General features: G+C 30.4%; 1 non-coding gene across 1 annotated transcript; it reads right to left on the reverse strand.

Moving 5' to 3' along the window:
* Nucleotides 1–5,008: 5,008 nt before the first annotated feature.
* LOC139869658 (U6 spliceosomal RNA) lies at nt 5,009–5,111 on the reverse strand. Its single transcript, XR_011766244.1, has one exon. It is a non-coding gene; the product is annotated as a U6 spliceosomal RNA (small nuclear RNA).
* Nucleotides 5,112–17,728: the final 12,617 nt, after the last annotated feature.

Below are 17,728 nucleotides of genomic sequence, written 5' to 3' on the forward strand. Positions count from 1 at the left end.
ATTAAAACAAGCTCGATTCATTAAGTAAAGCTCGGTTAGAAAAACTGTAGATGTAATTTAAATCTGGAAGAAAAGTGAACATGTGGATCGAAGAAGCCAAATAGACAAATCATCATTGTCTATCATGTTAAGATTAAAAATTTATTCATGTACAGTATATATCAAAAAATTGATTGGTGTATTGGGTGGTGAGTCACCCTATCACATAATTGAAATTAGGGAATTGAAACATTTTGGGCAAGTGAAAAGGTGTATCGGTATATGAGTTGGTTTTAAATTCGTTTTTGCATGGGGAGTGAAAAGTTAAAATTTCTATACGGCTACGCCATCATAATTAATTTAAAGTAATATTTTGTACAGAGTAATATTTAATCGTGTATATACTCCAGTCTTACATATATTTTAATTCTAATATATATATATATATATATATATATATATATATATATATATATATATATATACATATATATATATATATATATATATATGTGTGTGTGTGTGTGTGTGTGTGTGTGTGTATTATATGAGATTTTATGAAAGCTCGTTTAGGCTCGCGAGCTTAACCGAGCTCGACATCTAAAGCTCGAGCTCGAGCTCGTTTATTAAACGAGCCTCATCTTATGCTCGAACTCGAGTTCGAGCTCGTTAAGGCTCGGCTCGAATCGATTTTTTAACGAGCCGAGCTCGAGTAGCTCACGAGTAGCTTGGCTCGTTTACAGTCCCACTGGTTAAACACTCAAATTCCAATAAAATGATACACCACTAATTTAATTTAGTACTGGTACGGCATACAAGAATAGTAGGAACAGTGTAACTTTATTAGAGTATCTTAGTAGCATTATTATTATTATTACAAGATAATTATATTACTCTGCTTAATATTATATTATATTATATTATATTATATTATATTATATTATATTATATTATATTAACTATGGGTATTTATATTATTTTTTTGAACGCCAGTTATGAGTTACTGACGGAGTTCGAACGTGATGTCGAAATCTATCCACCGGATCATTTTCTAGGACGAAAACGCCCCACAAGAGAAAACTCACACAACGAATCCATACGAGCATTGTGTGCGGTAAAATATTATATTATTTTTTTAACAACCAAAATTGATATGTAATAACTCGCTCCTTAGCAAGGCGCTAAAGGAGAAAAAAACGAAATACAAATTGACTACAACGGCATAGATAACCATGAGTTTCAATCGAAAACCGCATGACCTCCCAACGAAAAGAAAAAGCTTTAGAAACATTAAACAAACTATTTCTAGTACAAAAACATGTTCCCGAACCACCACAAACACCAAAGAGTCGTAATCACAATAGTTAGTAAACGATCCTTCTTTGCATTCGGAATCTGACAGCCCTCGATCCAACTTGACATTTCGTCCCATGATGAAACAGAAGGCATGTTGCAACTCGTTCAAATCCGCAGTTTATGCCATATATCCGAAGCAAAGAAGCAAGAAAAAAATAAATGGGAGTGCATCTTGATACCGTTGCTACAAACATGACATACAATAGAGTTTGATCCCCAAACCTTTTGCGGAAAGATTCCAATAAAGAGGAAGAGAGTTCAACCTGAAACGCCAGAAGAAAACGTTGACCTTCCTCGGTAGAAACTTGAACCATGATGTCGAGATTTGTGTCGAACTAAGCATCGAATGATCAATAGCTTGTCTCGTTGCTTTAACGGAATACATGCCATCTGAACTTAAAGAGAACATCCACTTGTCTTTGTAGTGACCCGAACTTTTCCATGTTTATATATATTAATTGAGATTGATATTTACATGATTAAATGTTTCCAACATGTTAAGCAATCAAACTTGTTAAGACTTGATTAATTGAGATATGTTTCATATAGACAATTGACCACCCAAGTTGACCGGCGATTCACGAACGTTAAAACTTGTAAAAACGACATGACGATATATATATGGATATACATATGGTTAACATGAGATTATGATAAGTAAGTATCTCCATAAGTATATTAACAATGAGTTATATACATATAAACAAGACTACTAACTTAAGGATTTCGAAACGAGACATATATGTAACGATTATCGTTGTAACGACATTTAAATGTATATATATCATATTAAGATATATTAATATATCATAATATCATGATAATATAATAATTTAATATCTCATTAGATATAATAAACAATGGGTTAACAACATTAATTGAGATCGTTAACTTAAAGGTTTCAAAACAACACTTACATGTAACGACTAACGATGACTTAACAACTCAGTTAAAATGTATATACATGTAGTGTATTTAGATGTATTAAAATACTTTTGGAAGACTTCAAGACATATATCAAAACACTCATACTTAACGAAAATGGTTACAGTTACTTTCCCATTCTTTTCTTTCATCAAGAATTCTAGTCGTATTCTTACCCGTATTATACACAGCTTCAAAACATACTTACTATGGGTATATACCAATAGGAACTAGCATGGGATTCCACTCTTGATTATGTCATGTATGACTAATCAATTTTAACTTCTACCATGAGCTAGTCAACTAACTAGAACTCCTTTTAACCCCACTCACCACTCACCAATTACCACTCATCATTCACTCCATTTCACTTCCAATTCTCTTTCTAATTCTCTCTCAACACACACACACTATTATGAACGTATTTTTCCAGTAGTTAATCATCATCTTCATCAAAAATCACTTCAAGAATCAAGCTATAATCATCATAGGAAGAACACTTCAAGAACACTTCAAAAATCCCTTCAAGTTTACTAATTTACTTCCAAGCTTTCTAATCCATTCCAAGTAATCATCTAAGATCAAGAAACCTTTGTTATATACAGTAGGTTATCTTTCTTATTCAAGGTAATATTCATATTCAAACCTTGATTCAATTTCTATAACTATAAACTATCTTAATTCGAGTAAAAATCTTACTTGAACTTGTTTTTGTGTCATGATCCTACTTCAAGAACTTTCAAGCCATCCAAGATCCTTTGAAGCTAGATCATTTCTTGTCACTTCCAGTAGGTTTACCTACTAAACTTGAGGTAGTAATGATGTTCATAACATCATTCGATTCATATATATAAAACTATCTTATTCGAAGGTTTAAACTCGTAATCACTAGAACATAGTTTAGTTAATTCTAAACTTGTTCGCAAACAAAAGTTAATCCTTCTAACTTGACTTTTAAAATTAACTAAACACATGTTCTATATCTATATGATATGCTAACTTAATGATTTAAAACCTGGAAACACGAAAAACACCGTAAAACCGGATTTACGCCGTCGTAGTAACACCGCGGGCTGTTTTGGGTTAGTTAATTAAAAACTATGATAAACTTTGATTTAAAAGTTGTTATTCTGAGAAAATGATTTTTATTATGAACATGAAACTATATCTAAAAATTATGGTTAAACTCAAAGTGGAAGTATGTTTTCTAAAATGGTCATCTAGACGTCGTTCTTTCGACTGAAATGACTACCTTTACAAAAACGACTTGTAACTTATTTTTCCGACTATAAACCTATACTTTTTCTGTTTAGATTCATAAAATAGAGTTCAATATGAAACCATAGCAATTTGATTCACTCAAAACGGATTTAAAATGAAGAAGTTATGGGTAAAACAAGATTGGATAATTTTTCTCATTTTAGCTACGTGAAAATTGGTAACAAATCTATTCCAACCATAACTTAATCAACTTGTATTGTATATTATGTAATCTTGAGATACCATAGACACGTATACAATGTTTCGACCTATCATATCGACACATCTATATATATTTCGGAACAACCATAGACACTCTATATGTGAATGTTGGAGTTAGCTATACAGGGTTGAGGTTGATTCCAAAATATATATAGTTTGAGTTGTGATCAATACTGAGATATGTATACACTGGGTCGTGGATTGATTCAAGATAATATTTATCGATTTATTTCTGTACATCTAACTGTGGACAACTAGTTGTAGGTTACTAACGAGGACAGCTGACTTAATAAACTTAAAACATCAAAATATATTAAAAGTGTTGTAAATATATTTTGAATATACTTTAATATATATGTATATATTGTTATAGGTTCGTGAATCAACAGTGGCCAAGTCTTACTTCTCGACGAAGTAAAAAAATCTGTGAAAGTGAGTTATAGTCCCACTTTTAAAATCTAATATTTTTGGGATGAGAATACATGCAGGTTTTATAAATGATTTACAAAATAGACACAAGTACGTGAAACTACATTCTATGGTTGAATTATCGAAATCGAATATGCCCCTTTTTATTAAGTCTGGTAATCTAAGAATTAGGGAACAGATACCCTAATTGACGCGAATCCTAAAGATAGATCTATTGGGCCTAACAAACCCCATCCAAAGTACCGGATGCTTTAGTACTTCGAAATTTATATCATATCTGAAGGGTGTCCCGGAATGATGGGGATATTCTTATATATGCATCTTGTTAATGTCGGTTACCAGGTGTTCACCATATGAATGATTTTTATCTCTATGTATGGGATGTATATTGAAATATGAAATCTTGTGGTCTATTATTATGATTTGATATATATAGGTTAAAACTATAACTCACCAATATTTTTGTTGACGTTTTAAGCATGTTTATTCTCAGGTGATTATTAAGAGCTTCCGCTGTCGCATACTTAAATAAGGACGAGATTTGGAGTCCATACTTGTATGATATTGTGTAAAAACTGCATTCAAGAAACTTATTTTGTTGTAACATATTTGTATTGTAAACCATTATGTAATGGTCGTGTGTAAACAGGATATTTTAGATTATCATTATTTGATAATCTACGTAAAGCTTTTTAAACCTTTATTGATGAAATAAAGGTTATGGTTTGTTTTAAAATGAATGCAGTCTTTGAAAAACGTCTCATATAGAGGTCAAAACCTCGCAACGAAATCAATTAATATGGAACATTTTTAATCAATAAGAACGGGACATTTCAGTAAAAATTTGGACCATTTCTCGATTTGTGCGTGTCATCCTTGCGCAGGGGCCATGCTAATCTTCTCTGTATCGTTCCAATTTTATCGGATGTCCCCAAAATGTCCCGTTCTTATTGATTAAAAACGTTCCATATTAATTGATTTCGTTGCGAGGTTTTGACCTCTATATGAGACGTTTTTCAAAGACTGCATTCATTTTAAAACAAACCATAACCTTTATTTCATCAATAAAGGTTTAAAAAGCTTTACGTAGATTATCAAATAATGATAATCTAAAATATCCTGTTTACACACGACCATTACATAATGGTTTACAATACAAATATGTTACAACAAAATAAGTTTCTTGAATGCAGTTTTTACACAATATCATACAAGTATGGACTCCAAATCTTGTCCTTATTTAAGTATGCGACAGCGGAAGCTCTTAATAATTACCTGAGAATAAACATGCTTAAAACGTCAACAAAAATGTTGGTGAGTTATAGGTTTAACCTATATATATCAAATTATAATAATAGACCACAAGATTTCATATTTCAATATACATCCCATACATAGAGATAAAAATCATTCATATGGTGAACACCTGGTAACCGACATTAACAAGATGCATATATAAGAATATCCCCATCATTCCGGGACACCCTTCGGATATGATATAAATTTCAAAGTACTAAAGCATCCGGTACTTTGGATGGGGTTTGTTAGGCCCAATAGATCTATCTTTAGGATTCGCGTCAATTAGGGTATCTGTTCTCTAATTCTTAGATTACCAGACTTAATAAAAAGGGGCATATTCGATTTCGATAATTCAACCATAGAATGTAGTTTCACGTACTTGTGTCTATTTTGTAAATCATTTATAAAACCTGCATGTATTCTCATCCCAAAAATATTAGATTTTAAAAGTGGGACTATAACTCACTTTCACAGATTTTTTTACTTCGTCGAGAAGTAAGACTTGGCCAATGTTGATTCACGAACCTATAACAATATATACATATATATTAAAGTATGTTCAAAATATATTTACAACACTTTTAATATATTTTGATGTTTTAAGTTTATTAAGTCAGCTGTCCTCGTTAGTAACCTACAACTAGTTGTCCACAGTTAGATGTACAGAAATAAATCGATAAATATTATCTTGAATCAATCCACGACCCAGTGTATACATATCTCAGTATTGATCACAACTCAAACTATATATATTTTGGAATCAACCTCAACCCTGTATAGCTAACTCCAACATTCACATATAGAGTGTCTATGGTTGTTCCGAAATATATATAGATGTGTTGATATGATAGGTCGAAACATTGTATACGTGTCTATGGTATCTCAAGATTACATAATATACAATACAAGTTGATTAAGTTATGGTTGGAATAGATTTGTTACCAATTTTCACGTAGCTAAAATGAGAAAAATTATCCAATCTTGTTTTACCCATAACTTCTTCATTTTAAATCCGTTTTGAGTGAATCAAATTGCTATGGTTTCATATTTAACTCTATTTTATGAATCTAAATAGAAAAAGTATAGGTTTATAGTCGGAAAAATAAGTTACAAGTCGTTTTTGTAAAAGTAGTCATTTCAGTCGAAAGAACGACGTCTAGATGACCATTTTAGAAAACATACTTCCACTTTGAGTTTAACCATAATTTTTGGATATAGTTTCATGTTCATAATAAAAATCATTTTCTCAGAATAACAACTTTTAAATCAAAGTTTATCATAGTTTTTAATTAACTAACCCAAAACAGCCCGCGGTGTTACTACGACGGCGTAAATCCGGTTTTACGATGTTTTTCGTGTTTCCAGGTTTTAAATCATTAAGTTAGCATATCATATAGATATAGAACATGTGTTTAGTTAATTTTAAAAGTCAAGTTAGAAGGATTAACTTTTGTTTGCGAACAAGTTTAGAATTAACTAAACTATGTTCTAGTGATTACGAGTTTAAACCTTCGAATAAGATAGTTTTATATATATGAATCGAATGATGTTATGAACATAATTACTACCTCAAGTTTAGTAGGTAAACCTACTGGAAGTGACAAGAAATGATCTAGCTTCAAAGGATCTTGGATGGCTTGAAAGTTCTTGAAGTAGGATCATGACACAAAAACAAGTTCAAGTAAGATTTTTACTCGAATTAAGATAGTTTATAGTTATAGAAATTGAATCAAGGTTTGAATATGAATATTACCTTGAATAAGAAAGATAACCTACTGTATATAACAAAGGTTTCTTGATCTTAGATGATTACTTGGAATGGATTAGAAAGCTTGGAAGTAAATTAGTAAACTTGAAGGGATTTTTGAAGTGTTCTTGAAGTGTTCTTCCTATGATGATTATAGCTTGATTCTTGAAGTGATTTTTGATGAAGATGATGATTAACTACTGGAAAAATACGTTCATAATAGTGTATGTGTGTTGAGAGAGAATTAGAAAGAGAATTGGAAGTGAAATGGAGTGAATGATGAGTGGTAATTGGTGAGTGGTGAGTGGGGTTAAAAAGAGTTCTAGTTAGTTGACTAGCTCATGGTAGAAGTTAAAATTGATTAGTCATACATGACATAATCAAGAGTGGAATCCCATGCTAGTTCCTATTGGTATATACCCATAGTAAGTACGTTTTGAAGCTGTGTATAATACGGGTAAGAATACGACTAGAATTCTTGATGAAAGAAAAGAATGGGAAAGTAACTGTAACCATTTTCGTTAAGTATGAGTGTTTTGATATATGTCTTGAAGTCTTCCAAAAGTATTTTAATACATCTAAATACACTACATGTATATACATTTTAACTGAGTCGTTAAGTCATCGTTAGTCGTTACATGTAAGTGTTGTTTTGAAACCTTTAAGTTAACGATCTCAATTAATGTTGTTAACCCATTGTTTATTATATCTAATGAGATGTTAAATTATTATATTATCATGATATTATGATATATTAATATATCTTAATATGATATATATACATTTAAATGTCGTTACAACGATAATCGTTACATATATGTCTCGTTTCGAAATCCTTAAGTTAGTAGTCTTGTTTATATGTATATAACTCATTGTTAATATACTTATGGAGATACTTACTTATCATAATCTCATGTTAACCATATGTATATCCATATATATATCGTCATGTCGTTTTTACAAGTTTTAACGTTCGTGAATCGCCGGTCAACTTGGGTGGTCAATTGTCTATATGAAACATATTTCAATTAATCAAGTCTTAACAAGTTTGATTGCTTAACATGTTGGAAACATTTAATCATGTAAATATCAATCTCAATTAATATATATAAACATGGAAAAGTTCGGGTCACTACAGTCTTCACGATCCACAATCAGGCACTCTTGTAACTCGCTACAAAGGGATTCAAGAGCTTGTGCATTACGAATCCCAATCTCATCTCGAGACCAACTCCATTGCCACACACCATTTATCTGCGACCATATCCAAGTTATTAACATCTAAATGGTAAAGACGATTATATCTAGACGCCAAACAAGATGAACCAACCCATAAGTCGTGCCAAAAACTTACATTGATTGCGTTACCTACATCCATTTTAATGATATTCAATGGCAGCACAGTTGAAGCTAAGGTCTTACAGCATGTATCAACAATCAAGGCCCAACAACCGTTACTACTTGTGCGTTCAAAAATATTGTCGTGTATCAATAAAATCGTCTGCGAAAAATAAATACCTACAACGCCATTTGTGAATTAAAGCGAAGTTGAATACTTTAAGATTACCAATATTTAGCCCGCCTTTTTCGAAGGATGGAAGAGTGGAATCCCACTTCACCATTCCATTTTCTTCATATTATCACTAGCGCCTCAAAAAAAATTTGATCTAATCGACCCTAAATGTTTAATGATAGTTTTCGTACATTTGAATAAGGATATGAAGTAAATACCTAGGTTACCCATGACCGATTTTAATAATGTTAGACGACCGTTCGCAGATATCAAGCTTGCTTTCCATGAAGCTAATTTACGTTTAAATTTGTTGACTAAACTCTCCCAATTCGATATTAATCGCATATTGGAACCAATCGGAGCACCCTAAGTACTTGCTAGGAAAGAACCAACCCGACAACCAGCATTAGCCGTAGAGGAGTTCACTTCAGATGTGGCAACATTAACTCCAAAAACGTGTGACTTTGAAACATTAATTTTAAGACCTGATACTAAATAAAAACCTCCAAGATTTGTAGTATTCGATTCAAGTCTTGTTGATTCCACTCTGAAAGAATAATAAAATCATCGGCATAAAAGAAGTGTAATAAATGAATATATTAGCCCCTACTTTAATCCCTCGAATGAAATTTACCTCAATAGCTTTATGAAACGCTAAATGAAGACCTTCCATAATTACAATGAACAAGAAAGGACTAAGTGAATTTTTAAACTTTATATTATTCAACTTTATACTTCATTCGTTCTAATATAACTGGCACATTTTGATTTTTAAAAGTCTTTTTTTTTAAACATTGATATCTAATATTTTTGTTTGTTTCATATAATACTTCTTTCGTCCCTAATTTATTGTCCAATATTTTATATTGGAATTTACCAAATTAATTGTCCACTTTTCATAAGTAGAAAAAAATAAGAATATTAAGTTCCATTATGTCTTTAATGCATGTGGATATGATTAAAGGAGAAAGAAAAAGTAAGGGTAAAACTGTAAACTAAACAAAAAGTACAGTACTTTTATGACATTTTTTAAACCGTGTATTTTTTGTTAGGTAACAATAAATATGTGATGGATAGAGTAGTATTTAACAACATTTAAATACTTGATCAAGTTTTAAATGTGTTTTTATTGAAATAAATTTTATCAAGTATTATATAATCAAAAAAAAATCTAAAGTCAAAGTTAAAAAATAAATAATTATATTCTATGAATTGTTAATAATTAAATTTTATCAACATTTTATGTTCAACATTAACTTTGAATATTTTTGTTTATGTTATATAATATTTGATGAAATTATACCAGTAAAGTACGTTTTAAAATCTGTTTTATTAATACAAAATTTTTGAAGTATTAAATAAAACAAACAACAATATTTTAAAGTTAAAATTGTGAAATTAAAACTTTTAGAAGTCAAATCAAAGTTATTTTGGAAACCAAAATTAATTAAATATTTTATCTGTTGATACGAAAATGTAATAAGTTGTACAACAAAAAAGGTAATATAATAAACAGAATTTACGTATAATTTAAAGTCCGGTTGGCTATTTATTAGAAATATTTATAGAGGTGGTATTACTAGGGATGCAATGTTCATCCATAAACATCAATCCGATCCGATCCATTTATAATGGATATGGATGATGTAAATAGACGACTAACGGATGTGGATATGAATACGGATGATCTATATATTTCGTGGATCGGATATGAATGATAATTTATCATCCACGAATATATCCATTATCACCCGAAATACATCTATATATACGTATATACAAACTAAAATATATACATATACATCTACATATCGATATACATATACATATAACCTACAAATTTTTGAATTATTAACGAAAATAAAGGTTGTGATAGTCACAATTATTAAATTGTCACTAACAATATTCAAAGTTACTTATTTAGATTAGTTTCGACGTATATTTACTTATATTATAACGTATTTTGCTCAATTAAATTCTCAATCGGCGACAAATTTTTTTTTTTTTTTTTTTTTTTTTTAAAGGCAAGAAAGAAAAACTTTTATTAATAGAAAGAATGTACATAGCACGACAATATATACAATACTCGAACACGTAACATATCATGTAAAGACCTCGACCTTATCCTCCCGGACGAAGTCTTCAACATTTGGTTCCATTGCGTTGATCGACTCCAAGTAAGGTCCTTAGTATGAGCTAGTGCACAGCGGAAGACTTAATTCGTACCACTTCGAGTGTTGCTTGGACCGACGAAAGAAGCAGGTGCGTTTAACCACCCGAGCCAATCAATGTGGGCTTTGGCTACCCTATTTGAGATCCAATCAAAACTTTTTAGTTGGATTTCATTTGGCTACCCTATCGGCGACAAATTACAATCAAAACATGCGTAACAGATCAAAAAATAAAGATTAAATATTTATATTTGATATAATCTATATTAAATTGATAAATTCATCGTTAGATTAACATTTTATTTGATATCCAACGATTATCCATTAAACCGCTTAATCCATCGGATATGGATATAGACGGATGAACTGAAAGTAAATGGATAAGGATATGGATATGGATATGGATGAGAAAAAATTAAATGGATATGGACGTGAATATGATATCACCCGATCCATTGTCATCCCTAGGTAAAACTAATTAGAATTTTACTAAAATTTTTATTTTTAACTAGAGTTTTTAGGACATTATTTAAGCTGCATAATAGTTTTGTGCTTGAAAATATTTATTTGATTTAAAGCGATATTTATAAAATTATACAAAAAAGTTGTGCATTTAATGACATCTTTGAGTGTTGTATTTAAATTAAAATGTCTTTTTATTTGTTACACTAGTTAACCTAGTTTGGAAGATAAAAGGAAGTGTTTTAGTTTTATTTAACACATGAAAGTTGACTTTTATATACGTATTAAACTTGAGAGTCAAAATATTAGGTGAAGAAATCAATGCTGCTTGTGCTGATTAATTTTTTCGAAATTATTGTCATCTTCCTGTTGTCGTCTCGTAGGGTACACTCAATACTGCTTGTATTGACTAATTTTCTCGAATTTTTGGCGTCTTTTTTTGGGTTAAATGTAATTCCAAAGACGGAGTATACTACATGCATAATAACTTGGAACATCATAAGCGGAACTTGAAACCGACCACAGATGATGGGGCGGATGTAAAATCTTAGTAAATTTTTTATTTACAGTCGAAACAAACACTGAAAAAAACCTTATTTTTTAGTAACAAAATTTTTTTTAGTGTACTTTATTTTTTTAAATCCAGCTCGAGCGGATGCCCCGTCCAGTCTACACTATCCTCGGCCCCTGATCATAATAAGAAAGAAAACATTGAAAATCAATAGTTACACCTATTATGTACGGAATACATAATTACTATATATACACTAGCTATTACACGGTTTAAAATATATAATTTTTTTTTAATTTTTTTTTTAGTTAAATCGCTAGCACTTTTCAAGCAGCAGCAGCGCGAACCCCACCTTTCTTGTTTTAAAACAATAGATAAAACAAAGCTAGTAAAAGGCTTCGTATCACCACGCACTACTAAGGAGGTTCATTAATTTTGAGGTTGAGTTCGAGTCTCGTCATGAACAAAAAGTATACTAGTTGTGCGCCTAGTTCAGTGATATATTATGGTTGCATAACATCTTGCGTTAGAAACTCATCAAGGGTTTTCCACTTTTAAGAAATGACTTCTAAGATATTTGCATACATATGTAAACTTGTTTTAATTATTAATTAATTAAGACGACGATAGATGTATTAAAGATTATTCATATTTTCACCATCAAATTTTGTAAATCTATCATAATTATGCATTGAACAATTGTGTATTACGAGTACTCGATCTACTTATGAGGGAAGATTGATATTGATACTACAAATTATAATCCAAGATATAATTGTATCCTATTGAGAGTAGCATACGTTAATATCAAGGTGCGAGGACAGTTGAATTACTTTAACTTCTACCACTCTAGAATATAATTAGTGCATAGCCTTTGACTATTATATATCATTAAGGTGTCAATTAATTGTTAAATAAGTCAAATATCTCACAATCAACTCACCATCTAAAGTATTACTAGGATTACGAGATGGCAAATCGCAATCGCCAAATGGGCAATTAAGATAGGGCAATATGTTCATGGCTAAAAATTATTATTTAAAAAAAAAAAAAAAAAAAAAAAAGAAGAAGAAGAAGAACAAATTGACTTTTCAAGGTTTAATTAATTAAGAGTAATGATATGTACACAATCAATATTTACACGTACACAACTAAATATGCTTTACAGTATTGTACAGTACAATACTATAATATAAAGCATGTTTAGTTGTGTATATGTGAAAAATAGTTGTACATAATCACTCCTCTTTAATTAAGGATAATGTCATATGGGGAATCCATCAAAAAAACGGAAATCATATGAAAGAGAAACGTAAAGCATACGTCTTAATCGCATTCAATTAAATTCTAAATAATTGTTAATTTTTATTAACGAAATATATCAACGGTGTTTGAAAATGCAGTTTTTAAGAGTTAATACAAGTTTAAGTTTATTTTCCATAAGTTTTACAGTAGCTTTTATTGTAGTATTATTTGTAAGATAAAAATTTTAACAGTTGAAAAAAATAATTGGTTGAAAAAGTTGGTGCTTATGAAATTAAAAATTACTTAAATACTCTTTATATATGATAATTATGTATCATATATGTTTATTTGTCTTTCATATCAACATATATTGCTAGGTTTAGCTACAAGGTAATTTCTCCAAACTCATCTCAAAAAGTAAATTTGGTGATTTAACCCATTCAATTTAGTATAACCTCGCAAATACATTAGATATTGATGGGATTTACACGCCATCTAATTATATGTGCATACCACAGAGTTAGTACATTAACTACTACAAAATGGATTAGTAGTTGATGTCATGACATCCTCACAAAAGTTCGCGGAGTGCATATTTCACTAGCAACACTTTTTATAGTCAGTGTTGTAAATCTCCCGAGATCTCCTCTGAGATCTCGTTTTTAGAAGGCAATCGAGACGAGATGTTCATCTCCCGAGAGTTCTCGGTCAACGGGGTCAAACTTAGTTAAAGCCACGATTTCTCGGATTTTTTTGCTAATTTGTAAGATTTTCTTGTAAAATTCGTAATTTCTAAGATTTTCTCGCTCATTTCTCGGATATTTTTGTAAAATCTCGTAAAAACGTATATAAATATACATATATTTATGTTTTTTATGTATATTTTTATTAAAAAAACTATAAAGTCAACGTAAGTTAACGTCCGAAATCTCCCCGAGATCCGAAATCTCCAACCTTGCTTGTAGTGACCAATAAAAAGGTCGGAAACGATCACATAATAACTTAGTTAGGTCGCGTACAATAAAAAATAGTTAGGTCGCGTACAATAAAAAATAGCTGATTACGCAAAAAAATAAAATCGGAGTAAAATCGGAAGAACAAAGAAAAAAATGCATACATGTAAATGTTCATAGTAGATGAAGTGTCATATTCAGATCTTTAGCACGTCATATTTGGCATGAGTTCATACACTAAAAAAGTTATACATACAGTGGCGGATCTAGGAAAATTTTTCATCGGGGACAAATTTTTTTTAAAACGTAAGGATGTTTTTTTCACAAAATATAGAGGTTTTGGGGCAAAATATAGAGTTTTTTTTTAGCATAATTTAGAGGTTTTTGAACAAAATACGAAGGTTTTGGGGCAAAAAAAATTCTACCGGAGGCAAAATCGAAAAACTGAAAAAGTTTGCACTAAAATTTCGAAATCCACCCCCCCCCATCTTTTATCAAATATTGAATATTTACAAATTATATATATATATATATATATATATATATATATATATATATATATATATATATGTATATATATATATATATATATATATATATATATATATATATAGTAACTTAATTATTTTGTTCATTAGTTTACCTTTTTAATTTCAATTGATTAAATTGTATTTTATTATTTCAAATTAATTATATATACTTTTGTTTATGTTTATATATGTATTACTAGGATTACGAGATGGCAAATCGCAATCGCCAAATGGGAAATTAAGATAGGGCAATATGTTCATGGCTAAAAATTATTATTTAAAAAAAAAAAAAAAAAAAAAAAAAAAAAAAAGAAGAAGAAGAAGAACAAATTGACTTTTCAAGGTTTAATTAATTAAAGGTAATGATATGTACACAACCAATATTTACACGTACACAACTAAATATGCTTTACAGTATTGTACAGTACAATACTATAATATAAAGCATGTTTAGTTGTGTATATGTGAAAAATAGTTGCGTACATAATCACTCCTCTTTAATTAAGGATAATGTCATATGGGGAATCCATCAAAAAAACGGAAATCATATGAAAGAGAAACGTAAAGCATACGTCTTAATCGCATTCAATTAAATTCTAAATAATTGTTAATTTTTATTAACGAAATATATCAACGGTGTTTGAAAATGCAGTTTTTAAGAGTTAATACAAGTTTAAGTTTATTTTCCATAAGTTTTACAGTAGCTTTTATTGTAGTATTATTTGTAAGATAAAAATTTTAACAGTTGAAAAAAATAATTGGTTGAAAAAGTTGGTGCTTATGAAATTAAAAATTACTTAAATACTCTTTATATATGATAATTATGTATCATATATGTTTATTTGTCTTTCATATCAACATATATTGCTAGGTTTAGCTACAAGGTAATTTCTCCAAACTCATCTCAAAAAGTAAATTTGGTGATTTAACCCATTCAATTTAGTATAACCTCGCAAATACATTAGATATTGATGGGATTTACACGCCATCTAATTATATGTGCATACCACAGAGTTAGTACATTAACTACTACAAAATGGATTAGTAGTTGATGTCATGACATCCTCACAAAAGTTCGCGGAGTGCATATTTCACTAGCAACACTTTTTATAGTCAGTGTTGTAAATCTCCCGAGATCTCCTCTGAGATCTCGTTTTTAGAAGGCAATCGAGACGAGATGTTCATCTCCCGAGAGTTCTCGGTCAACGGGGTCAAACTTAGTTAAAGCCACGATTTCTCGGATTTTCTTGCTAATTTGTAAGATTTTCTTGTAAAATTCGTAATTTCTAAGATTTTCTCGCTCATTTCTCGGATATTTTTGTAAAATCTCGTAAAAACGTATATAAATATACATATATTTATGTTTTTTATGTATATTTTTATTAAAAAAACTATAAAGTCAACGTAAGTTAACGTCCGAAATCTCCCCGAGATCCGAAATCTCCAACCTTGCTTGTAGTGACCAATAAAAAGGTCGGAAACGATCACATAATAACTTAGTTAGGTCGCGTACAATAAAAAATAGTTAGGTCGCGTACAATAAAAAATAGCTGATTACGCAAAAAAATAAAATCGGAGTAAAATCGGAAGAACAAAGAAAAAAATGCATACATGTAAATGTTCATAGTAGATGAAGTGTCATATTCAGATCTTTAGCACGTCATATTTGGCATGAATTCATACACTAAAAAAGTTATACATACAGTGGCGGATCTAGGAAAATTTTTCATCGGGGACAAATTTTTTTTAAAACGTAAGGATGTTTTTTTCACAAAATATAGAGGTTTTGGGGCAAAATATAGAGTTTTTTTTTAGCATAATTTAGAGGTTTTTGAACAAAATACGAAGGTTTTGGGGCAAAAAAAATTCTACCGGAGGCAAAAAAAAACTGAAAAAGTTTGCACTAAAATTTCGAAATCCACCCCCCCCTCCCTCCCTCCCTCCCTCCCTCCCTCTTTCTCCTCCAATACATTGGATCCGCCTCTGTATACATACATATATGTCATCAACACCTTTAAAAACATGTGTTTGTGTAAATTTTGGAGAATATGTGACATGATAGATATGGAGAAAAGCACAAAACCAGTTAAGAATTGGCGTGATAAACCCGATTACTTTTGAACGGATCGAACGGGTTGAATAAGAAAAGGATATTTGAAAGAGAGCGCCTCGCAGCCTCCGGAAGCATGAACTTGAAAGTACCACCAAGTCTGTTTAAATGTGTACACTCTCAGTGTACAATGTTAACATGATTAGATTAGTTTTGTCATCGTAATGTTACAATCACTGTAATCGGCAAATCATAAATGCTTTGATGAAAAGTCACGTTTAAGCTCTTTACAAGTATAGACAATTACGGCTTTGACCACTTATGATCGCAAGTCTTTCTTCGGGCCACTAAATTTTCACTTAATGATGTGTTTATGTACAACTTCTAATTCAGTAAATAAAATTGTTCTTTTTTGTTACTTAGAAAGTTGATACACATCTCCAGATAGGCAGATACACAGAGGCGTCACGTCGATTTCAATTTTTTATATGAGCCGTGTTCAGTTATTAAAAAATAGGCCTTTAGTATACAAAAGTTCTAAATAATTGTAAGAATAATTCATTAAATACTAAAAAGTTAGGTTAAGTGTAAACATCATTTATAAAAATATTGTTCATAGTACTACATATTGTTGGATTATAGGTGCATTTATGGACCATGTGTAAGCGCATATGTTAAACACCCTCAAATTCGCCCCTGTAGATACAGAGTCAAATGGAAACAAAAGTTAAGAAAATTTAAATTTTGTCAACCCAAACCAAACTTTACTAAAAGGTTAGCTGTTTCGACCTGAATCCAATTTTTCCAATACCCAATCCACTAGACAACTCATCTTGTCTCATCTTGTCTAAATAACCGGCTCAAGTTCACAATGCCAAAGCCGTTAACAAAATGAACCATTATTTTTTATGCATTCTATTACCCCTAGCTATTTCCATAGAAGAAAATAAATAAAAATACATTGGACGTAATCACTGTATTTATGTGAAGGTTCAAATTATATACACCTTTAACGAAGATACTTTAAATCGTTAGTTTCATTAGATGGTGGTAAGATGAACTTCCTAGAAACTTGTT

The sequence above is a fragment of the Rutidosis leptorrhynchoides genome, chromosome 9, assembly GCF_046630445.1.
Source record: "Rutidosis leptorrhynchoides isolate AG116_Rl617_1_P2 chromosome 9, CSIRO_AGI_Rlap_v1, whole genome shotgun sequence".
NCBI lineage: Eukaryota > Viridiplantae > Streptophyta > Magnoliopsida > Asterales > Asteraceae > Rutidosis > Rutidosis leptorrhynchoides.